Source organism: Gracilinanus agilis, chromosome X (genome assembly GCF_016433145.1).
Source record: "Gracilinanus agilis isolate LMUSP501 chromosome X, AgileGrace, whole genome shotgun sequence".
In the NCBI taxonomy this organism is placed as follows: domain Eukaryota; kingdom Metazoa; phylum Chordata; class Mammalia; order Didelphimorphia; family Didelphidae; genus Gracilinanus; species Gracilinanus agilis.
The window spans coordinates 70,337,638-70,362,868 of NC_058136.1; positions in this window are offsets into that span (position 1 = coordinate 70,337,638).

The following is a 25,231-nucleotide window of genomic DNA, read 5'->3' on the forward strand; positions in this document are numbered from 1 at the left end:
GAGCCCCCAAATGTTAGGGTTCAGAATCATGACCCAAGAATTGAGACCCAGAGACAATGCAAGTTACAGAAGACACTTTATTACTAGCGTGCACACTAGGATGGCTCCCAAATAGAGTCCTGCTTGGGGAGAGGATTACAGGAGTTATATAGGCTCTTGGAAATGTTTGCATAGATAACAGGGTATCTCTAGTTTGGGGGGGCTGTGGCTCCTTCCAGGAAGGGGCCCAGTGGGGGTCCTGGTTCTCTGACTGCCATAAATCTGTATTCTGCATTTGCTATCCAAATTCCTACCTTACCTGCTATAAGTGTCACAGACTTGCTATAAGTCCAAATTCCAATCTTACAGTAAAGACTACTATTGCTATTACTATTAAGGAAAATGAATATCTATAGAGAAATGTTGGATACAAATTAATCATTTTAGTAGAGGTAGTTTATAATGGAGAAGACTTATGTTTCAAAATCAGCAGATTGACAAGATTCATGCATTGTAATAATAATTCAATTACTAAAAATGAATAACTTTACACATTATGGCACATTGTAGCTTTAGAACTTAAAATGAAATGTCTTAGATGATTCTTAAGAGAATAAATGCTTCCAAGTACCACTGGAAATAACCTGGAGCTTAGGAAACATAATGTCCTCGCTAGGAGTTAAATCCTGGCTCTGAATATACCAATATGGAGTGGAAAGAATATTAAATCAGGGAAGGCACTCAGAACCTAAACTATGAGAGACTAATGGCAATTTCTAATCCAGAATCCTGGGTTAGAATAGGCTAGAGAATCTATAATGTCAGTGGTGGGAGTGACTAGATCAGGGAGAGGGGAATTGTGTTCAAGACCTAAGAATGGAAATTGTCAGAAACAATAGGATTTTAGCACACAGAATGGGAGCCTTCAGAATGACTGTGGTGAAGAGAATAAGGAAGGAAGGAGAGCACATAGGAAAAAAGATAACAGAGCCAAAAATGCCCTAAGAACTGCAAAGATCTGATCTTGGAATGCCCTGAAAATCACCATGTTGATTGCTTAGAGGTCTCAGAGAACAAAAATCAGTGGCTTTGGTAGGGGCCTTCAAATGAAAAACATCATAAGTTGCAAAGATGTATTATCGTATATAGTTTTAGTTAGCCCAAACATTGACCTGCTCTAGGTAGTTTTTAAAAGAAGGGAGATTTTTTTCCTACAAAATTTATCATCTATTCCAATTTAATATTTTTTAGAAGTGAGGGGATAAGGGAAGGCTACTCTGTGTCCACTGTTCCCTGTAACCATAGGTCATATGGCTAATGCAGTGATGGGCAAACTTTTTAATGAGGGGGCCAAAGGAAAGGAAATGCTCATCTGTCAGTCTGTTTCTAAGGCGACTCTTTCCAAGTTTCATTGTATTGTATCCTACTCATTGTATTCGTCTCTAGAATGTCTCGAGGCCAGATAGAACATTTTAGGGCCCCCCCCATCTGGCCCGTGGGCCGTAGTTTGCCCATCACTGGGCTAAAGCAAAAGAATGAGCAGCTCAAGAAGGTAGTCTCTCCTAACTGAAGGACTCACCTGTGAGAAGCTACTGTAAATCATTTTCCAATCCTGTAAGAATTGAAGGCATGTTAAATCCTTGTCTGCCAAGAGTATTGCTGTTCACCAGAGGTAGAGACTTACACGGAGGTAACAACAAGTGATCACTCTGCTGTGAGCCTATCAGCATCCACCAGTTTAACCTGTTGGTGAATGTTCCAGAACTTTCCACCAAACCTCTCTGAGCCTCTTTTCTCATCTCTACAATGAGGTGACTGGACTAGATGATACCAAAGGCTCCGTCCAGCTCTAAATGTGCTGAATGTCAGGCCTGGGGATAGCCACAGAGAAGAGAATAAAGAGTTAAGAGAACACTTAGAAGGTTTTCAGAGCAAGGGATTTTCTTACAACACAAAGGGTTAGACCTGGTGTGCCCTAAAAACTAAGATAGGTCATTGAGGGCTTAGAGAACAGAAATCATCTGCTTTTGGAAAAGTCTTTAGAATAGAAAACATCATGAATATCAAGGAATTATTTTCATATATATTCTATGTAGCCAAAATATGAGGTACTTCTTGTAATTTAAAAAATAAGAAAGAAGGAGTTTTTTTTCATATGAGAACAATCATTTATTACAATTTGATTTATATCATACAGTAGTGATGCTTCAAAAAAAAAGATCTCAGAATGTCTTATAAATTGCCCTCTGGGAAAGCTGGAAGAGCACTGAGAACATAAATCACCTCTGCTGGAAGGGACCTTAAAAAGGGGAAATGTCACAAATGGCAAGGATTTATTGATATATATATATATATTCCTAGTGGACCATGATGTTAGCCATTTTTTGGTAACCAAAAAAAAAAAAAAGAACCAAGAAAGCCAATTTTTCATAGGACATCTTTCATTTTCCAATTAAGTTTATATGACACAACTTTTTTTAATCACATTTCTAAACATATTACAGAAAATGTTGTTATAAGAATACTATGTCTTTTTTTTGGCTAGTCTAAATAATCTCCCTGTAACATACTGGCAAGGTACAGGGGCTTAATTTTTCATCCGAAATGAACAATTTATTCCTATTTAATACAGCTTAGACATCTGATGATGCTTTAAAAAGAAATTTTACTTCCATAATCAGACAGCCAAAAGGGCATGGTGAAAGTCCTGGGGATTTTTTTTGGTATCGATAAAACCCCAAAGACACACTCCAAACAATTCGATTCCATGCACTTTTCCGTTGATGAAGACCGCTCTCAATATTAACAATAATTGTAATAATTATAGGTTTTTTTTAAAAAATTAAGCATCATGTACACAGATTTTAAAGGGACACCACTTCTGCTTTGAACTCTGTATCATCAGTTAAGCACATGAATAATGTTATTTAAAAAAACTAGAACAGAAAAAACCTAGCTACTTATATCAGCTACTTAGAAATTGATCATCTAGGGGCAGCTGGGTAGCTCAGTGGGTTGAGAGTCAGGCCTAGAGACGGGAGGTCCTAGGTTCAAAGCCAGCCTCAGACACTTCCCAGCTGTGTGACCCTGGACAAGTCACTTGACCCCCATTGCCCACCCTTACCACTCTTCCACCTAGGAGCCAATACACAGAAGTTAAGGGTTTAAAAAAAAGAAAAGAAAGAAATTGATCATCTAGAGAAAGGATGCTGTCCACATTGAGAGAAAGAACTTGTTTATATGGGTATAGGATTTGGGGTTTCAAAAAGTTTAATTTATTATAAAAATGAATAATAAGGAAATAGATTCTGAATGATAATATATGTATAACCCAGTGGAATTGCTTGTCAGCTCTGGGAGTCTGGAGGGAGACAACATGAATCATGTAACCATGGAAAAAATTTTAATAAAAATTTTTAAATTAATAAGAAAAAAAAGAAATTGATCATCTAGAATCCTGAGTTCAATAAGGCTGTAGAAACTGGAATGTCGAATTTGTGAAGGATTAGAAGATCGAAGGGAGATGTTCAGAGCCTAATTGGAGAAACTGTCTAACGCCATGGCATTTTGTAAAACTGACCATGTTAGTTCTGGAAGTAGCCATGGAAAAGAGAATGAATGATTGAGGAGAGCATTTTGAACAAGGGATGTCCCCTCCAGATGAATACCCAAAAGGTTCTCCAAATTTCCATAAGCTATAGCTGAGAGGTCTTTGAGAAAATGAAGCAGCTGCTTTGGCCAATGGGTTTTCCAGTGCAGAATGTCATACATTTCACTTTTATTATTCTTAGAGGGCAAAAATATCGACTAGTTTTAGCTGAATAAAGTCATAGAATTAAGAATTTCCGTATGACATCAGCCTTTTGTTTCATTTTAATTGATGTTGTGCCCTAATGAAACTTTAAAAAAGAGCTGACCTCCTCTGTCATATATACAGAAAGGTTTGATGAAAGTACTCGTTATCTTTTGTCTACCTCGAGACCTCAGATAATTCAAGATGGCATCACCACAAAACAAATGCAATTCCATCAACGTCCTTCTTTGGTCAAGACTGCTTTCGATATGATCATTCCTGAAAATCAGTCTAGCGTTCTTTGGGCTAACAAAAACCCTGGTGTTCATTCCTGAACCCTCCCAAGAGACAGAACTAATGCTTCCAGATCACGCTAGCTGTAAACCATTAGGTGCATCGTACACAAAATCCGAGGGGTGAGGAAAGCTTTTAAAGATCCAAGTTATGGATCATAGGGTGGGGATGCTTTAGAACCCCAAACGTCATTTCTTGGATATTCTGTAGCAGACCGAATGTCTAAGCTGTCAGGTCCAATTCAAGGGCTTATGTTGGAGGGGGTCGAGAGTTAGAATACAGAATACTAGGCACAAGTCCCACCTCTGAATGTCTCCCTTTGGACTGGAGAGAGCAGAACAAAGAAAAACTATAGAATACAAGCGATCAGATCTTTGAGTGTGTTACAAACTACCCCAGGTGATAGCTGAGAGCTCTCTGAGAACATGAATCCTCAGCTCTGTCCTGAGCCTTTAGAATGGAAAATCTCTTTAAGGTTGAGGATTTATTATCCTCTATGTTCCATGTTAGCCAAAATATTGGCTAGTTCTAGACAATCGAAAGAACAAGGAGGGTGATTTTGCCTAGAGATCAAACCTTGGTTCCATTCTAATTTCTATTTCACAGTGGTGATGCCTTGTAACAAATGCCCCATTCTTCACTCCACAGCTCTGCAAGTCTGGCTAAAGTTCCATTGATTCTGTAGCAAGTGAAAACAATGCCCCCAAACTGAAAACCCCCTCGCAGAGTGAATTTCCTATGTGGTTCCCTCTTTGGTCAAGACTGCTCTTGAAATTACTATTGAAGAAAATGAATGCAGAGTGTGTTTGGACAAAATAATCAAGTCATCACCTACTAAGGACTTAGGAGAGACAGGAGTTAATTTTGTAAAGCTATAAATAATGAAGATCTAGGTGCATTGTAATAATGAAGCAAACTGTTAATAATCCTTAGAAGTAAAGTGAAAGTATAGCCTTAGAAGCAGAAATATCAGCTCTCGGTAGCCCATTGAAACACTCAACTAGTGAGGCTTCCCTGTACCTTTCAAGAAGTTACGTTGGAGGTGGCTTAAAGCTTAAAATACAGCCTTTCTTAGGTAGGAGAGAAGCCCCACTTTTATATATGCAGATTTTGAGGGAAAAGTCTAGAGAGAATGTTAGAGGGGGGGGGGTTGCCCCTAGAACCTAGAATGTAAGAGGTTGAAGGAATTTTTTAATTCAGGATCATGAATCCAGGAGCTGCAGGTCAGATTTGGGAGGGTCTGGAATACCGAAAATGGGAGGAATGGAATTTTACAGAAACAGGAAGATTTGAGCACACAGTGTCAGCTTTGACAGTTGCCATGGAGACCAAAATGAGCATATAGGAGAAGTGATATCAGATCAAAGAGAGCCTTTAGACCCCCAAAGTACTTGAAAACACCACATATTGAAGTTGGGGTGGGGTTCAGAGAACATAAGTCATCTGCTGACAATGGGGCAGTAGCGTGGAAAATCTCACAAATGCAAGGATTTCTTTACACACACACACACACACACACACACACACACACACACACACACACTCAGCAGGTCCAAATAGTGACCATTTTTAATTAATGTAAAATATAAGATGGTAGCTTTTTCATATGAGGCCATTCATTTATTCCAACATAATTTCTTACCCTTCAGTCATACTTAAGAAAAAAAACAGGGGGCAGCTGGGTAGCTCAGTGGATTGAGAGTCAGGCCTAGAGATGGGAGGTCCTAGGTTCAAATCCAGCCTCAGATACTTCCCAGCTGTGTGACCCTGGGCAAGTCACTTGACCCCCATTGCCCACCCTTACCACTCTTCCACCTATAAGTCAATACACAGAAGTTAAGAGTTTTTAAAAAAGAGAGAAAAAAACAGACAATTCAAAAACCAAACAGAAAATAGAAACAAAGAACCTCTGGCATCTTCAGCCCCATTGCCAAAAGGGTGTAGTGAGGATTTTAGAGAAGCCACAAAACCCCTCCAAATACCCTGCACACCAAACAAATGAGATGCCATGCAATCTCTTCTTTGGGAAAGACTGCTATTGAGATTCCTATTCAGGACAATGAATAGAGAGAATTCAAAGCTCAAGGGGAGACAGGGCCCTTTATTTTTCCTGTGCTGCCATTAATGGGAGAATTGCTTGGACAGACATAGTTATTCATTGGTTGGCAAAGAATTCCTTCTCCTGGATTAACAGTTTTTTAAAAAAGGAGAGAAAAGGAATTCACCCAGTGTTGGAAATTAGAGATGACTGAGGCCCAAGTGGGGGATGGATTTCAAAATGGGAAGAAAATGGGCTGTTTTCTAAGTAGTGAAAATCTACTGCCATCCTCTGGCCCCAGGTAGCAATGCAGAAGGCTTTCCAGGACCCAGACATGTCAGCCGCCTTGTGCTTGGGCATTTCCCTCTTCTTGGCAACTCAACTTCTAAAATTCCATTTGCTCTGGCTTGTGACATGGGAAGCTTCTCTCCAGGCCGAGGTCACCAACTTTGGCTAATTTGATGTAGATGCCCAACTGTGCCTGATTTTTAAAAAAACAAAACGATCAATTTTCTAAATTACAGTCAAAGGAAATAGTACCCTTTATTTTATTCTTTTTATATGTGAAATGAATGAAAATGTTTTGATCACAAACCAGAGTTTGCTCATTTCACAGTGATGAGAGGATAAAGTTGAAATACTCCCAGCAGATTCATATTACTAAGTCATGCCATCTTTGTCAAAAGTTTGGTAATTACCAAAAAAAAAAAAAAAAAAAAGCAGGGATGAATAAAGAGAATTTTTGGCCAAAAAAAGGAACAATTTGTTGTGTTCTCAGGAGTTCCTGGACTCGCATTCCAAGCCAGAATGGGGCATTGAGAAACAGGACTTATAGCCTAGCACAGAAATTCCATATTGAAGATCTCCGCCACTTCTAGCTTGGCCCTTTGAATGGTACCTGGCATCCCCAAACATTCAGGGGTCAAAGGACCAGCCAAGATATGACATTTTTTTAAACCCTTGTACTTCGGTGTATTGTCTCATAGGTGGAAGAGTGGTAAGGGTGGGCAATGGGGGTCAAGTGACTTGCCCAGGGTCACACAGCTGGGAAGTGTCTGAGGCTGGGTTTGAACCCAGGACCTCCCGTCTCTAGGCCTGACTCTCACTCCACTGAGCTACCCAGCTGCCCCCAAGATATGACATTTTTTAATCTGAAGAACATGATCCTTTTACTTATATATTTTATTTACTATTTTTTTAGTGATTTCTTATTGCACTGAATATAGTTCTTAGTAAAGGAATGTTTTTTTTTAGACATAGCCCATATCATATATGTATTTACCTACTTATATTTTACATGTCATGAAGTGGGGCGCCTCCTGAAAAATGCCAGACACTCAGATTTAGAAGTTTTAGGGGCCTTTAATAACCGGCTGACCGGGGCGTCCTCCTCACATGAGAGAATCGCACCCCCATGAGTAAGCACGGAACATATATAGGAAAATCAGTTGGCGGGAATTTTCCTTGGTGCACATTTCAAAGGATAGGATTGGTGTGTTCAAACATACATTCCTTAAGCAAGCAAGCAATTTCTCAGAAGCAAAATGTGGTGCTGTTAGCATCAGGGAGGGTCAGGCAAGTGGACAGAAGGGAAGTGAGATAAGAGGTTGGGTGAAAACCCAGCTAGGCTGCAGGCTCCCGTGAGGGGCCCCTGAGAGGCTCTGTTACTGTTGAGCCTTCTCTGCTCCGTTACATTCCCCACTCCTGTTGAGGCTAAGTCAAACCTTTGACTCACTGTTGTTTATGATGGTCATATAACGAGTCCCCAATGAGAGCCCAACGAGGAGTAGTAGGAGCGGCCAGCTGTTGCAGTTAGTCATCAGGGAGACGGAGAGAACAGATTCTCATACCAGTTATGGCCGCTGTTTCTCAGGTCCTCCTTTTCTTCTTAATCTGTTCCTAATGAGAGACAGACTCCCTCGGATAACCCTGGAGTGACTGGCATAGACACAACAGGTTCCTCCCAGGGCCTCCCAGAGACCTCCTTGCTTAAAGAAAAGGCGGGCCAGTCCTCGACTATTCTGGAGGACCATTTCTGCCAGAGAGGACAGTGATTTTTCCAAGAAATGAACAGAGGTTTCTACTTCACTGGGGTCTAAATCAGTCTGGTAAGAGAGACCGGAAGTTCTGGTTTCCCTGAACCAGAACAGTGCTTGGGGCTGTGGTTCCTCCTAAACGCAGCCCTGCCAAAATTGGGACGAGGATGGGCACTCTACGGTGTCAGACAAGGCCTGCCGGGTGTTCACCTGTCTGCATCCCTTCCAAATGTTCTCTACCTCCCTCCCCTGAATAGTAGTAAACCTGGCGAATAGAATAATATGAACCAGGATGCAAATTACGGGGTTATCTGCAGCATCCTTTGTTCTTAAGGTATGGGGGGACACACAAGGCTTTACAGGCCAACCATGTATCAGGAGGGGCTTTCCAGTACCAAACACACAGTGAGGAGCAAGAAATGAACTGCTGACATCTGCCTCGGAGTCCAGAAAAACAAGTGCCATTAGCCTGTAGGTCCCCCAGGGTACGAATCAGCTCATGTCCCCATTTGCATTGGGTTTTGGCCTCCTCGTCTGTGATTGAGGGGACATACAGAGCGTTTGGAGGGTTTGGGTTTCCCATAATCCCCAGGGCCCAATACCCATAGAATAAAGAGGCTGAGCGTTCAAGCAGAGCCCACAGTCAGGTGTTGTCTGGAGGTTGCTGGCATTCAAGAGGTGAAGCCTGAGAAGGGATCACTCTCCCTGCTACGGCATTCAGGTGCCCAGGGTGAGGATTGCCAGGGTAGGAGCAGTCAGTTTGGGTCCAGCAATGATGTCTCTGTTTAGTCCAACAGGCGAGGGCGGTCATTTCTCCTGCACTGCAACCAACCTACATCCGCTGAGTTCCTTGCTGGGGTTTGTGCTTCCTTGAGGCCTGTGCTGAGGACAGAAGGGCTGGGCCGGATCTCAGAGAGGAGTAAGCTGGCCATTGTGAGCACCGGGCAAAGGGGAGAGGCTCGGAGGTAGGGCGGTAGAGCTGGCCATGCAGCCCCCTTCCGGGCTGACTAGTTTTGTCCTGCAAGACAAGCTTTATCAGGCACATTGCAGGGAGTCAGCCCTGCCAATAGACAAGCATATAAAGGAACTTCAACCAACATTCATCCCCAATTTGTGCCACCAACCAGCCCCCATAATGAGCCTTCAGGATCCCTCCAGCCCATTCCCAGGAGGCTCATTATCCCACCTCAATTCCCCCTCTACTAGTAACCGAGTCAGACCTTTGACTGGGTTTCAGGTAAGGGTACATAGTGGGAGCAAAGGAATTTTTCTGCCTATAGTTTGCCTAAAAAACTTCTCCACTATGGGGGTACAACGTCCCATGCCATCTCCCCCCTCCTCCAAATAGCTAAGGGAATAGGGCCGATGGTTTCCATCTTCTGTAGCTTCTTCATGGCTGATAAGGGGCGCAGAATCTCTGAAAGGAGGAGGAGGAGCTGTGGGCACAGGGTCTTCAGGGGTGTGTCTGCAGCCAATGCCAGGGTCCTGAAGGCTTGGAGATTTGAAGGATGCGTATCCAGAGACAGTTTCCCTGGACTGGCAGACAGATCACAAGGTGGAGAGTCAGTCAGAAGGAAAGGACCCAGGACTGGGGCAAAAACTAGAACACCGGATATAAAGAGAGAGAAAATTAGCACAATAGAAACTGATATTAAACCTTAACATTTGGGTATCTTAGCCAACAGACTTTATCTCCAGAAATCATCCTCTGACAGGAATTGATCCTTTTAGGAAGTTTGATCCCTAAGTTGTTTGCAGAGTTGGCATGTGATGTTTCTGTTACAGAATATCCTTTTGCAAAGCTCACATTAAAATGGCACCAATAAATACTTGAATAACAATATTTTACAGATGAATTTCTCTATCCCAGATTCTGGAGGAAATCCAGAAAGGTTTGGGTTATATTTCCATGCTCAAGATCCAAACTTCAGTTATGATAAATTAAGGCTGTGAGGTACAAGTCATCTATTACTAAACTTCACCTACTTCTCAAAGTGTGTTCCCTAACAATTTGATAATTTTCAATTATTAACCTAATAGGTTATTTGGGGAAATGGAAACTTTAATTCTACAATTTGTATCATGTGCTGATTATGGGAACTTGTCACAAAAGAAAAGTCAGACAGGGAAAACGTTTCCACACGTCCCAAGGGACACATAGTGAGGGGCTCCATGTACAGGCCAAAGCTGTCACTGGCTCATGCCATTGCTGTGCCACTCAAGAATTAGTAGCCTAGATGGTCAGAAGAGGTCCAGTCCACGTTGAGCCCTAGAATTGCCTCTCTAACCATCACAGAACATTCTCTGTCTTTTGCACTATATCACCATTGGATCCCAGAAGCCTTCTCCTTCCTTAAAAGACAAGCCTTCCCCATTACAGCTCAGAGAAATTCTGCTAAGCAGCAGTCTAGAAACAATTTTCCATACCCTCAAACAAGCCTTTCACATTCCTACAAAGCAGATCACTCAGTTATTCTTACATATTTTGGTAATAATTAACATATCACGCTTTAGTCACAAAATCTGAATTAAGGAACAGGAGTGCTGGATTGAATAGCTCCATAGTAAATATAAATCAGGGTTGCATTATCTCCGGGACCTGGACCATCCAAAGGAATAAGACAAGGCTATATAGGAATCATTTCAGGATAACTGTCCAGAGAAATTCACGAATCATTTGCGATTTTTCCAACGCCATATACATTAATTTTAGAAATTGTCCCTAGGTCAAGGATCCAATTATAAGAGTAGAACATTTATCTGTTCTCTTCCAACTCCCCTTCTCTCTCCATCTCCCTCTCTCTTTTTCTCTCAAAACCCTCTGCTTAAAAAGCAGAACACGACTTCCATTCACCTGTCACAAATCTGCATACTCAAGCTTTATGGACATTAGATCAAGTCTCTTTTTCTTCAGTATTTAAACACAACATACCTCTTCACCTTCTCTGATTCACTGTTACCATCATAAAAATAAACATATCATTTGATATCCTTGCAAATGTTAAGCAATAACTCTCAAGAATTGAGACACTGTACCTTTATCATAGGGCTTATCAATTATAAGTCTCAGTTCATAGTACAAATTGGTAAACTGAGGTAAACACTGAGGATTGAACAGAATATATGATACAGTCAGGTCTACAATGAGCTTTTGCTTACATTCAAACAATTCTTAAAATACATGTTTTAACAGCAATTCACATAAAAGTCATATTTAAAAGGAATATCATAAAGCATGTAGTATTACAGGGTCTATTTTAAAATTATGAAATCTGAAACCTTTTAAGCACTGTAAACCTTAAAGCAAGCCTTTTGACAAGCAGACTGCTTATCTATTTTTGACAAGGAAGTCAAATGTAATAATAAAGTTAGTCAACTTTAATACACTGAGATGAAAACTATTTATGATAAACTCTTATGATGGAAAGATAAATAAGGATGGAAAGCATTCTTCTTGATACTGTACTGCTAAAAAAAAACCCTGTTTTACAAAACTGATCTGTGGCTTTTCCATCAACTTTTAAAATATAGGTCAAACTGATGTACTGTGCTGGTATATCAGTCCCTAAGTATCAATGTGGAACAATTATAACTTTTTTTCTCCTTCCTGCATGCAAGGAAGGGCTTAATAGCTTGTGAGCAATTTATCCTAAGGCTGCCTGGCTTGATTTAGGTTTAAATTACCTAACAACCTCATCTCTTATCCCTCTTTAACAAATTAGATCACCACAATTTAAAATTCTGCATGAATCAAAATCTCCATAATAAATGATTCTCTACAAATTTTAGTTTGAACTCCACAACTTTCAAGTAACTTTAAGTCCTTTAGTAATCTTTCAGTATGTAAATAACTGATTTTCAAAGCATTTACTCTTATTCCTTTCAAACCTCTGTTCAAAACAGCATAGAACCTCCAGTTTAGTTTCCTTTTACCTCAAAACATTGCTACATAACTGATTAAATTCCATCAATATTATTCTGATTTACCATTTATTGTATCTATTTTGTACTAGAATTCACACCTATTATTATTATTTTTTTTATCCATTACTCTTATTTTCTCTGGCTTCTCCTCCTTTACCATTATTGCAAAAAGAGGAAATGTGCTAAATTTAATTGCATGTAATCCTCAGATATAACCCTATTAGATTCCTGGGCTGGTCAAACTCTTCCTTGTCAATTTCATACAGTTTGCATATCGTATATCCTTAGTCTATTCAGGTGGAAAACTTAATTCTCCTTATAGTCCAAATACATACATATTTTGTATTCATTCATCATTACTTTCTAGCAATTTGTGTCTGAATACACGTTAATCTCTAGATCACGAATTCCTTCTTATACATACATCTTATATAATTGAAAACAATTCATACAACTCTATTCAAATACAGCACTGTTTAGAAATTCCATCTTTTGCACAGTACCAAATTCTTAGTACCTGTATTATTAAATCCCATGCAGAGATTAACTACTTTTAAAAACTTTTTGCGTGTCATATGATTACTTGTTGCTAGTTCTGACAGTACATACATTAAAAGAACATCTCATTTGAGAAATCCCAAGTTTAAATTCGAGAATAAGTTCTTATCGACAACATTACAACCTTTTCTGAATGACTTTTACATCTACAAAGTAGCCAGTACAATTTCTGTCCTTATAGAATAAACATTAGTTTTTGTGCTCAATAAAATCTGGCTTACATTTCACATTTAACTACAAACAGTTATCACAATAAACAAAATTACATTGTATCATATCAAAAATCATTAGCAATCCTCAATCCTTAAAATTAAATCTGAAGTGAAAAAATGCCTCTAATTGTGGAGTAAAATCTCCCTTTTCTGCTCTGGATTTTTCTCTTTTTTGCTCCTTTGGGGGCCCATCCAAAGCAAGAAAGAGTAAAAATCATTGAATAGATATTTGCTTTTGTCCTCTGATGAGGATTTTTGACTGTGGGAAGTTCAATCTTAGGACACCTGAAGTAGGATTCTGACCTTGCGGGGAAGGGAGGACTTAACCAGCAACTAGGATTTTGCTGTTTCATTTTTCTTTAGATTCAAAAGGAAAATTTTAAGTTTCTGGAGGGTGTCAGTGAGAAGGTCTATCTACAGGGGCTTGGTCTGGGTGGCCAGGCTGTCCACTGACCACCCTATCGACTGCATAGACAGTGAAGAGGTCAATGGTTCTCTTTGGTGGCCACTCAGTCCCAAATGTGGGCCACTCCAGTTCACACAGGGCCCAGAGGGTACCAGGACTAACCTGGTTCCCATACCCAGCTGCTGCCCATTTAAATTCCTGATAATTCTTAAGAAAACACTCAAGGTGGGGGTAGACACACAGGATGATGATTGACCCACTGGAACAACAATTAACACGAAACAGAGACTCAATAGAAAAGCCACATACACACACTGCAATAGACATTTGTATGTTCTGACCCAACCCTAGGGTCTACCTGAGGCACCCTGACATGAATGTCTACTTGTGGCACCCTGACACTAGTGTTTACCAGTGGCATCCTGACACTAGTGTCTACCTTGACACTAGTGTCTGCACCAACACTAGTGTCTACCTGTGGCTCCAGGTGATGTCTCAGCTAGCAGCCTGGCTGCAGACTACTCAGTGTTGCATCCGACAGTCCAACAGCGCCCCCCCTCTTTCTGGATCCAGTTTTCCTGAACTGTTTAGGTAGTCCAAAAAAAAGAGCCAAATTAGTCCTGCTACCACAGTTCCCCTGGGGCTGAGAAATATGTCTTTCAGAGGCCTTCCCCTAGGAGGTCTGGGGGTAGCAAAAATCAACCTGAGTTTGGATGTTAATTTTAGAGCAGCAGATTTCCACCACAGAAAGCAAGGGTGGGTGTGCTTGACAGGGTACCCTCCACTTCCCTTCCCAGGGTTTCTGGCCTAGCTCCTCGCAGAGACTAGGAACCACACATTTCCCTGGTCCTCACTCAGCCCACATCCCCGGAGTGGATAAGAGAGGTTCTATTATGGAGTCCCAGCATAGCAGTAGGCTGTACTGCTGGCTCCCAGAGATCTCTCCCTGCTCACACACACACACACACACACACACACACACACACACACACACACAAGTCAAGGTTTACCTTGGTCCTGTGCTGGAGGATCTCACTTGGGGGGGCCTCCAAATGAAGTGGGACAGCTCCTGAAAAATGCCAAACACTCAGGTTTAGAAGTTTTAGGGACCTTTAATAACTGGCCAACCAGGGAGTCATCCTCACATGAGAGAGAATCATACCACCCATAAGTAAGCAGAGAACATATATAGGAAAATAAGTTGGCGGGAATTTTCCTTGGTGCGCATTTCAAAGGATAGGATTGGCGTGTTCAAAAATATACATTCCTTAAGCAAGCAAGCAGTTTCTCAGAAGCAAAATGTGGTGCTGTTAGCAACCAGGGAGGGTCAGGCAAGTGGACAGAAGGGAAGTGAGATAAGAGGTTGGGTGAAAATCCAGCTAGGCTGCCAGCTCCCATGAGGGGCCCATGAGGGGCTCTGTTGCTTTTTAGTCTTCTCTGCTCCATTACAGTCACACCTTACATTTACACATTACATATTGTATTATATATAAATATATTATAATATATATAAATTATATATTATATATAAATATATTAAATATAAATATATTTACATATGTATATTTTAAATGTTACATATTATATTATACATATACATAAACATGTTTATACACATCTATATTTTAAGTTTTATTGATTTTTTTATTACGCTGTATCTAGATCTTACTAACACAAATGATTTAGAAGTCTAGGCTCCCTGAGAGAACAGTACATCTAGAAATAGCGAAAGAATGCATGGCCTAGGAAGAGGGTATCTACTGACATAAGGACTTACCCATAAGGAGCTAAGATCTACTGTAAAGAATTTTCATACCCCTTAAGAACTGGAGGAGCAGTCACTCCACTGTGAGGTTAACAGCATCCACCAGTTTACCTGTTGGTGAATGTTCGAGAAGTTTCTCCCAACTTCTCTGGGCCTCTTTTCTTGTCTCTACATTGAATTGATTGGACCAGTTGATACCAGTAGCCCTGTCCAGCACTAAACACACAGAATGTCAGGCCTAGGGGTAGACATGGTGAAGAGAATGAGAAACATAGGAGAGGACTTAGAACAAGGGTTGTCTGGGCAAGGAGAGAACAAAAAAGGTTAGAGCTGGTGTGTCCTGAAAACTGTTTTATGCCCTTGCCGGGAGGGCTCAGAGAACATAAATCATCTATTGATGTCACAAAGATCAGAGAATTATTTTCATGTAAATTCTATATGGTCAAAATATTGGCTAGTTCTGGGTAGATTTTTTTAAAAAGAAGAAAGATATTTCATGTGGGTTCAATTGTTTCTTCAAATTTATTTTGTATTAACAACAGCGATGCTTTAAAAAATAAAAAATTCACATCCTAAACCACCCAGCCAAAAGGGCTTGGTGAATGTAGTGTCTGTTTTGTTGTTTGCTCAAAAAACTAACAAAGTGCCACACAATCTAAATGCCTAACTAAATGCAATTCTATATGATTTTTTCTCTTTTAAACATTGAAATTTATATTGCTATTAATGGTAATGAATGTCTTTTTTTGCTAAACAAAAACAAAGAATTAGGTTTGGATGAATTATAAGGGACACTACCTGTTTTTTTAATATCAATATATCAGGACTTCCAGGTTAAGATGGCCCCAGAGTAGAAGCAAGGCTCTTCCCCTCCTCTCCACTGACCACTATAAAGTGCCTCAAAAGGACAATAACTAAAATCAGATGAGCAAAGGGGCTCTACCATAGGGCGAAGCATTGAAGGCAGGCAAAGTTTGGGTATTTCCAAGCTAAAAGGGGGCAAAATTAATCCCATCAAAGCATGAGCTCGTTACCTCTCCCCTACTCTACCTACGGTGCCAGAGTGAGAGCAAGCACGGGGCAACCTCTAGGTTATGGGGGGTGGGGAGGCCTGGCTGAGGACATCACAGACTTACTCCTGAGAACAGCGAGACTTGGAACCCCAGGAGGCTGAGGAAACATGGAGATTGGGCACAGAGATTGGGCAGAGAGGGATGGCACACAGCAGACAGGGTGGAGACATGAAAAATAACCTCAGGGCAAAAACCTCTCTGGAGCTCAATACAGAGACTTGCCTACCCTTCTCACTCAGACTTCTACAGGGCAATCTCTAGGTTCTCAGGGGCTTGTTGAGGATACCACAGACTTTTCCCCCGAGAGCAACAAGACTTGGAACCCCAGGAGGCTGAGGAAACATGGAGTTTGGGCAGAGAGTGGCTGCACACAGCAGACACTGCGGAGACTCAAAAAATAGCCACAGGGCAAAAAAACCTCTCTGGAACTCAATACAAAGATCTCCCACCTTCTTTACTCATGCTTCTGACTAGGAAGGAACAAAATAATGGCTACCAACACCCAAGAACTACAATCCATAACTAACAAAAAAACCCCAAGAAAACATGCAGAAAAATTCCAGACCACAGAGGAGACTGTAGAAAACAACAAACAAGTAAACACATCCAAACCTTTCCCAAAAAATGGAAATTGGTCACAAGCTTTTGAGGAGCTCAGATTTGAGATTATGAACCAAATTAGAAAGATAGAAGAAACTTGGCAAGAAAAGTGGGAAATAGTTCAAAGAGAAAATAACAGTTTAAAAGACAGAAACTCCCACTTGGAAAAAAGAAGACCAGAAATGAAATTAAATGATAAGCAAATTGGAGACCAGAATTGAACATCTGGAAGCCATGAAAAGCAGGATCGACCAAACCAGAAAGGAAAATCAAAAGGTCACAGCTGAAAACCAGTCTTTAAAGACCAGAATTGGGCAAGTAGAAGCTAATCGTTTCACAAGACAGCAAGAATTAATAAAGCAAATTCAAAAGAATGACAAAATAGAAGGAAACATGAAATATCTTACTGAGAAAATGACTGACTTGGAAAACCAGTCTAGAAGAGACAATTTGAGAATCATAGGTCTACCTGAAAATCTAGAAATAAACAAGGTTTCTACCTTGACATCATACTACAAGAAATTAACCAAGAAAACTGCTCTGATGTTCTTCAATAAGAGGACAAAATAGACATTGAAAGAAGCCATAGATCACCCTCTATATTAAATCCTCAAAAGACAACCCCCAGGAATGTAATTGCCAAATTCAAGAACTACCAAGCTAAGGAGAAAATATTACAGGAAGCCAGAAAGAGACAATTCAGATATCAAGGAGCACCAATCATGATTACACAGGATCTGGTAGCCTCCACACTAAAGGACCACAAGGCTTGGAATATGATATTCAGAAAGGCAAGAGAATTGGGTCTACAACCAAGGATCACTTACCCATCAAAATTGACTATATACTCTCAGGGGAAAGTATGGGCATTTAACAAAATAGAAGAGATCCAAGTATTTGTAAAGAAAAGACCAGAACTAAACAGAAAATTTGATGTCCAAATACAAAAGTCAAGAGAAACATGAAAAGGTAAATAAGAAAGAGAGGGGAAATTTTTTTCTTTTTTTTCTCTTAAGGGCTTCAGTAAGGTCAAATTATTTATATTCCTGTATGGAAAAATGTTATTTGTAACTGCCACAAATTGTATTCACTATTATAGTAGTTAGAAAAATTATTCACAGGTAGAGGTTGGGGTACTAAGTGGTTTAAGATGATATGCAGGAAAAAGAAAAGGGTGGGGTAATAGAAAATGACACCAAGAGAAACTTGAAGGAATAAAAAAATGGGATAATCTATACCACAGAAAGAGACACATTGGAAGGGGAGAGGAAGAATAGTATTATAAGAAGGAGAGGAAGAGAATATTAATAGGTAATACTTAAACCTTACTCTCAGTGGAATCAATTCTGAGAGGGAAGAGCATCTAGATACATTGGGGTATTGAAATCTATTTTACCCTACAGGAAAGTTGAGAGGGAATAACAAGGCGGGGGAGTGGGGCGAGGAGTATTAAAAATGAAGCTGTCCAGCAGCTCCACGAAGATTCCTAGTGGGTTGGACACTTAGAAAGGGAACCAAGGACTGAGTGAAAATGAGTAGCGGGTTAAAAACTAGTGGAAAGAAAACATAAGGAGAGAATAAAGAAACGCAGACATAGACAGTTTTGGCATAAGGTAGACAGATAGCGAGTAAGCTCTGGTGGTCAAGAGCTTCTTCCTCAACTGTCATATAGCTACTTTTATTGGAGTTACAACCGTATTGGGGGGGGGGGGGAAGGAGAGATCCAAGTGGTCTGATACATACGTAATCATCAGGAGATACATACTGTTGGAACCTGAAATAACAGGTAGAGCAAACATCTAGATCGGGAATCCATGTGGCCTAAGGTCTTGATACAAATGCTGATTGATTGTTGGAGGTAAGGCAAGGAGACTGAGATAACTGACCAGTCTTCCAGAGTGTAGCCTTAGGGAAGGGCTAGGAATTTGGCACAGTTGAGTTACAGTTTAACTCAAGGTTACAGAAATTAATCATAAGCAACACAAGAGTCAGTTTTGGGGCACTCTTAGAATAATATCATGATTAATGTATACCTGGATTGCTACAAAAAGTGAGGGAATGGTTGGGGGTGGAGGGAATTTAATAGACCCTGAAGAAAAATTAGAGGGGAATAAGAAGGGAGGGGTTGGAAAGGGAAGTTAAGTAAGGGTGGGGATTAGGGGAACTGATTAAAAGCAAAACACTGGTGTAGAAGGAAATAGTGAAAGAAGAAAGGGCAGGACTAGGAGAGGAAATCAAAATGATGGGGAATACACAGGTGGTAATCATAACTCTGAATGTGAATGGGATGAACTCATGCATAAAACGGAAGCAAATAGCAGAGTGGATTAGAAACAAAAATCCCCCCATATGTTGTATAAAAGAAACACACATGAGGAAGATAGACACACAGGGTAAAGGTAAAAGAGTGGAGTAAAATCTGTTGGGCATCAACTGAGAAAAAGAAGGCAAGGGTTGCAATCATGATATCTGACAAAGCCAAAGTAAAAATATATCTGATTAAAAGATATAGGGAAGGTAATTACATCCTGATAAAAAGCAGTATAGACAATGAGGAAATATCAGTACTCAACCTAAATGCAACAAATGGTATACCATCCATATTTTTAAAGGGAAAACTAATGGAGGTTAAGAAGGAAATAGAGAGTAAAACTATACTAGTGGGAGACCTGAACTTACCTCTATCAGATTTAGATAAATCGAACCAAAAAATAAACAAGAAAGGTAAGAGATGTGGATGAAATCTTAGAAAAAATTAGAGTTAATAGATATATGAAGAAAAATAAATGAGTGCAAAAAGGAACACACGTTCTTTTCAGCAGCACATGGTACATTCACAGAGACTGATCATATACTAGGGCATAAAAACATGGAAAACAAATGTAAAAAAGCAGAAATAATAAATGAAATCTTTTCACATCATAATGTAATAAAAATAATAATCAGCAAGGGAACATGGAGAGGCAAACCAAAAATTAATTAGAAATTAAATAATATGATTTTCCAAAATTGGTTAGTTAAGGAAAAAATCATAGAAACAATTAATTACTAGTTTTATTGAAGAGAATGACAGTGATGAGACATCATATCAAAACCTATGAGATGCAGCCAAAGCAATAATCAAAGGGGAAAATTATATCCTTGATTGCATATATTAACAAATTAGGGAAGGAAGAGGTCAATGAATTGGACATGCAAATTATAAAACTAGAAAGGGAAAAAATTAAAAGACCCCAGATAAAAACTAAATTAAAAATCCTAAAAATTAAAGGAAAAATTAATAAAATGGAAAATGAAAGAACTATTGAATTAATAAATAAGACCAGAAGCTTGTACTTTGAAAAAAACAAATAATATTGACAAAGTACTGGTCAATATTGTAAAAAAAGGAAAGAAGAAAACCAAATTAATAGTATCAAAGATGAAAAGGCAGACCTCACCTCTAATGAAGAGGAAATTAAGGCAATCATTAAAAACTTTTTCCCAATTATATGGCAATATAGCAATCTAGGTGATATGGAGGAATATTTACAAAAATATAAAATGCCTAAATTAACAAGAATAAATAGAATGCTTAAATAATCCCATATCAGAAAAAGAAATTGAACAAGCCATCAAAGAATTCCCTAAGAAAAAATTTCCAGGACCTGATGTATTCACAAGTGAATTCTATCAAACATACAAAGAACAACTAATCCCAATACTATACAAATTATCTGACATAATAAGTAAAGAAGGATCTCTACCAAGTTCCTTTTATGACACAAATATTGTACTGATCCCAAAGCCAGGCAGATCAAAAACATAGAAAGAAAGCTACAGACCAATCTCCTTAATGAACATAGATGCAAAAATCTTAAATAGAATACTAGCAAAAAGACTCCAGCAAGTGATCAAGAGGGTTATTCATTATGATCAGGTGGGATTTATACCAGGAATGCAAGGATGGTTCAATATTAGGAAAACCATCCATATAATTGACCATATCAACAAGCAAACCAGCAAAAATCACATGATTATCTCAATAGATGCAGAAAAAGCCTTTGACAAAATACAACACTAATTCTTATTGAAACACTAGAAAGTATAAGAATAGAAGGGCCTTTCCTAAAACTCATAAACAGTATGTATTTAAAACCATCAGCAAGCATCATCTGCAATGGGGATAAATTACAGCCCTTCCCAGTAAGATCAGGAGTGAAATAGGGATGCCTATTACCACCTCTATTATGTAACATTGTACTAGAAACACTAGCAGTAGCAATTAGAGAAGAAAAAGAAATTGAAGGTATTAAAATAGGCAATGAGGAGACCAAGCTATCACACTTTGCAGATGATATGATGGTCTACTTAAAGAATCCCAGAGAATCAACTAAAACGCTAGTGGAAATAATCAACAACTTTAGCAGAGTTGCAGGGTACACAATAAACCCACATAAATCATCAGCATTTCTATACATTTCTAACACATCTCAGCAGCGAGAGTTAGAAAGAGAAATTCCATTTAAAATCACCCTAGACAAGGGGGCAGCTGGGTAGCTCAGTGGATTGAGAGCCAGGCCTAGAGACAGGAGGTCCTAGGTTCAAATCCGGCCTCAGACACTTCCCAGCTGTGTGACCCTGGGCAAGTCACTTGACCCCCATTGCCTACCCTTACCACTCTTCCACCTATAAGTCAATACACAGAAGTTAAGGGTTTAAAATAAAAAATTAAAAAAAAAATTAAAATCACCCTAGACAATATAAAATACTTAGGAATCTATCTGCCAAGACAAACACAGGAATTATATGAACACAAATAAAGAACACTTTCCACACAATTAAAACTAGATCTAAACAATTGAAAAAACATTAATTGCTCATGGGTAGGACAAGCTAACATAATAAAATGACAATCCAACCAAATTAATTTACTTATTTAGTGCCACACCTATCAAACTACCAAGAAACTTTTTTACTGAATTAGAAAAAACTATAACAGTTCATTTGGAAGAACAAAAAATCAAGAATATCAAGAGGAATAATGAAAAAAAAATGTGAAGGAGCAGAACCTAGCAGTACCAGATCCTAAACTGTACTATAAAGCAGTGGTCATCAAAACCATATGGTACTGGTTAAGAGACAGAAGGGAGGATCAGTGGAATAGAGTTGGGGTAAGTGACCTCAGCAAGATAGTGTATGATAAACCCAAAGATCCCAGCTTTTAGGACAAAAATCCACTATCTGACAAAAACTGCTGGGAAAATTGGAAAACAGTATGGGAGAGACTAAATGGTTAACATCTCATCCCACACCAAGATAAATTCAGAACAGGTGAATGACATGATTATAAAGAAGGAAACTATAAGTAAATTGGGTGAACATAGAATAGTACACTTGTCAGATCTATGGGAAAGGAAAGATTTCAAGACCAAATAAGAGTTAGAAAAAAATTACAAAATGTAAAATAAATAATTTTGATTACATTAAATTAAAAATGTTTTGTACAAACAAAACCAATACAACCAAAATTAGAAGGGAAGCAACAAATTGGGGAAAATATAACAAAAACCTCTGACAAAGGTCTAATGACTCAAATTTATAAGGAGCTAAATCAATTGTACAAAAAAGCAAGCCATTCCCCAATTGATAAATGAGCAAGGGACATTAATAGACAATTTTCAGATAAAGAAATCAAACTATCAATAACCATATGAAAAAGTATTCTAAATCTCTTATAATTAGAGAAATGCAAATCAAAACAACTTTATACCTAGCAGATTGACTAACATGACAGCAAAGGAAAGTAATAAATGTTGGAGGGGAAGTGGCAAAATTGGGACATTAATGGTGGAGTTGTGAATTGATCCAACCATTCTGGATGGCAATTTGGAATTATGCTCAAAGGGCTTTAAAAGACTGCCTGCCCTTTGATCCAACCATACCACTGCTGGGTTTATACCCCATAGAGATAATAAGGAAAAAGACTTGTACAAAAATATTTATAGCTGCATTCTTTGTGGTGGCAAAAAAAATTGGAAAATAAGGGGATGCCCTTCGATTGGGGAATGGCTGAACAAATTGTGGTATCTGTTGGCTATGGAAAATGTAAAAGGGAATTCTTAGTTCTCTTTGAATTCACACTTGTGAAAAGAGAATCCTTTATTCTCTTTGCCTAGTTGGAGTTAACACTTTGTATTTCTACTCCCATAGTTCTCTCTCTCAATGTGGTTAGCATTCTTTCCCATAAGTCCTTTAGGACTATCCTGGCTTGTTGCATGGCTACTAGTAGCAGAGTCCATTACATTGGATTTTTCCACAATGTTTTACTTTCTGTGTACAATGTTCTTCTGGTTCTGCTCATTTCACTCAATTCATTGAGGTTCTCCCAACTCATATGGAAAGCCTCCAGATCAGGAGTCGGCAACGTATGACTCTCGAGCCATATCTGGCTCTTTTGAGGGCCAGATATGGCTCTTTCTGCAGGAGCCATAAAGTCTTTTTTTTTCAGGTGCTGTTATAGGAGCGCACACTGTGAGCACTGTACAGCTCTCACGAAATTACATTTTAAAAAATGTGGCATTTATGGCTCTCACGGCCAAAAAGGTTGCCTATCCCTGCTCCAGATCATCAATCCTTACAGCACAATAGTATTCCATCACTATCGGATACCATGATGTGTTCAGCCATTCCCCAGTCAATGGACACCCCCTCATTTTCCAATTTTTTGCCACCATAAAGAGAGGAGCTATGAATATTTTTGTACATGTATTTTTCCCTATTATTAGAGTCAGAATTTTTGGTCAGGAATTCAGTACGTCTGAACTTGAAGGATATTTCAAATTCAGAATCTGTAGCTGGATGGGACTATATAAGCTGCATTGTCAATATTGGGAGGGACTAGAAAAGAGAGAATGAGAGTATTCAGGGACTAAGACTCCAAATTCTCAGACAGCATAGGATATTAGCCCATAGAATGTCAGATCTGGGAGTAGCCAGGGAGAAGAAAATGAGTGATTTAGGAGAACATTTAAGAGAAGGGATATCAGAGCAACAACAGCCTTTAAAACACAAAAGATCAGACCAGCAGCACCCTGAAAACTTCCATAGGCTATTACTGGGAGGGCCAAGAGAACTGAAATCATGTGCTCTGGAAGTTGCTTAGAATGGAAAACATCATAAATGGCAAGGATTTATTTTTAGCTATATTCTTGTTTGCCAACTGACCAGTCGTAAGTCATTTAAAAAACAAAATAAGGGTCAATTTTTTTGTATAAGATTATTTATTCCAATTTAATAAACAAAAAATCCCTCATCTTTAAATACACCCCCAAAAGGGTTCTCTTGAGAATACTGTGTCTCCTTTTTGGCTAGTCAAATTAATCTCCCAATAAAATAGCAGCAAGGCACATATGCATTCTTTTTCATCTGAAAATAATAATTTATTCCTATTTAATACACCTTAGCCAAGTGTTAATGCTTTAAAAATAAATCTCATCTCTATAACTACATAGCCAAAGGGGTATGAGGAAAGCCCTCTTTATATTTTTGGTATAATTTAAACCCCAAAGCACACCCCCAAATGATTCTATTCTCTGTATTTTTCCATTAAGTCTGCCCTCAACATCAATAATAATCATAATAATTATAGTGTATTTTTATAGATAAAGTATGATGTGCACAAATTACATCATACCACCTTTGCTGTGAAATCTTCATATTGGTTAAGCAAATGTAATATTATAAAAATAAGGGGGGAAATCTGGCTGATTATATCCAGATGAAGCCATAGAATATAAAATGTCATTAGTGGGGAGATTCCTTAGAACACTGAGTGTCTGGGCTTCAAGGTTGTCTTTGAAAGAGAAGTTTGGAAGTAAGAGAGACCTTGGCTTAGGGCAGCATAGAGCTATTAGGACTTTCTGGACTCCGAATGTCAGACTATCAGAACCAGGAGGTCACTAAAATGGGGATTTTCTCAGAAAACTCAGTTTCATGGAATTTCCAGATCAAGATGGGGCACAAGAACATGTCCTAATTGCATTCAGAGGGACCTTAGAAATAGCGGGAGAGAGATGTCCAGAGCCGGAGAAAAGGAATATCTCAAACCAATGGGACCCTTAGACAGAGGTCAGGATTGGGAGGAGCCACGGAGCAGAGAATGAGGGATATTGGAGAGCGATTAGAGCAGGGATCATTGGAGATCCTTTAGGATCCAGAATATCAGAAATCAGAGTGGCTTTAGAAGCATAGAATGTAAGAGCTTGGCATGCCATGAGATTGTAAAACTTCATTGGTGGAACATATAATTTTGTCTCTGGTGGCTCAGTGGATTGAGAGCCAGACCTAGAGACCGGAGGTCCTGGGTTCAAATCTGGCCTCAGACAGTTCCTAGCTGGGTAACCCTAGACAGCTCACTTAACCCACATTTCCTAGCCCTCACCACTCTTCTGCCTTGGAACTATGGTGGGCACCAGGGTCCTCCAGTACACCCCAAATTCCTTTAGACACCCAGGTCAGAGATTACATGAGGAATTCACCTTGCAGGGCTGGCAGCTGAACAAACAGAGGATC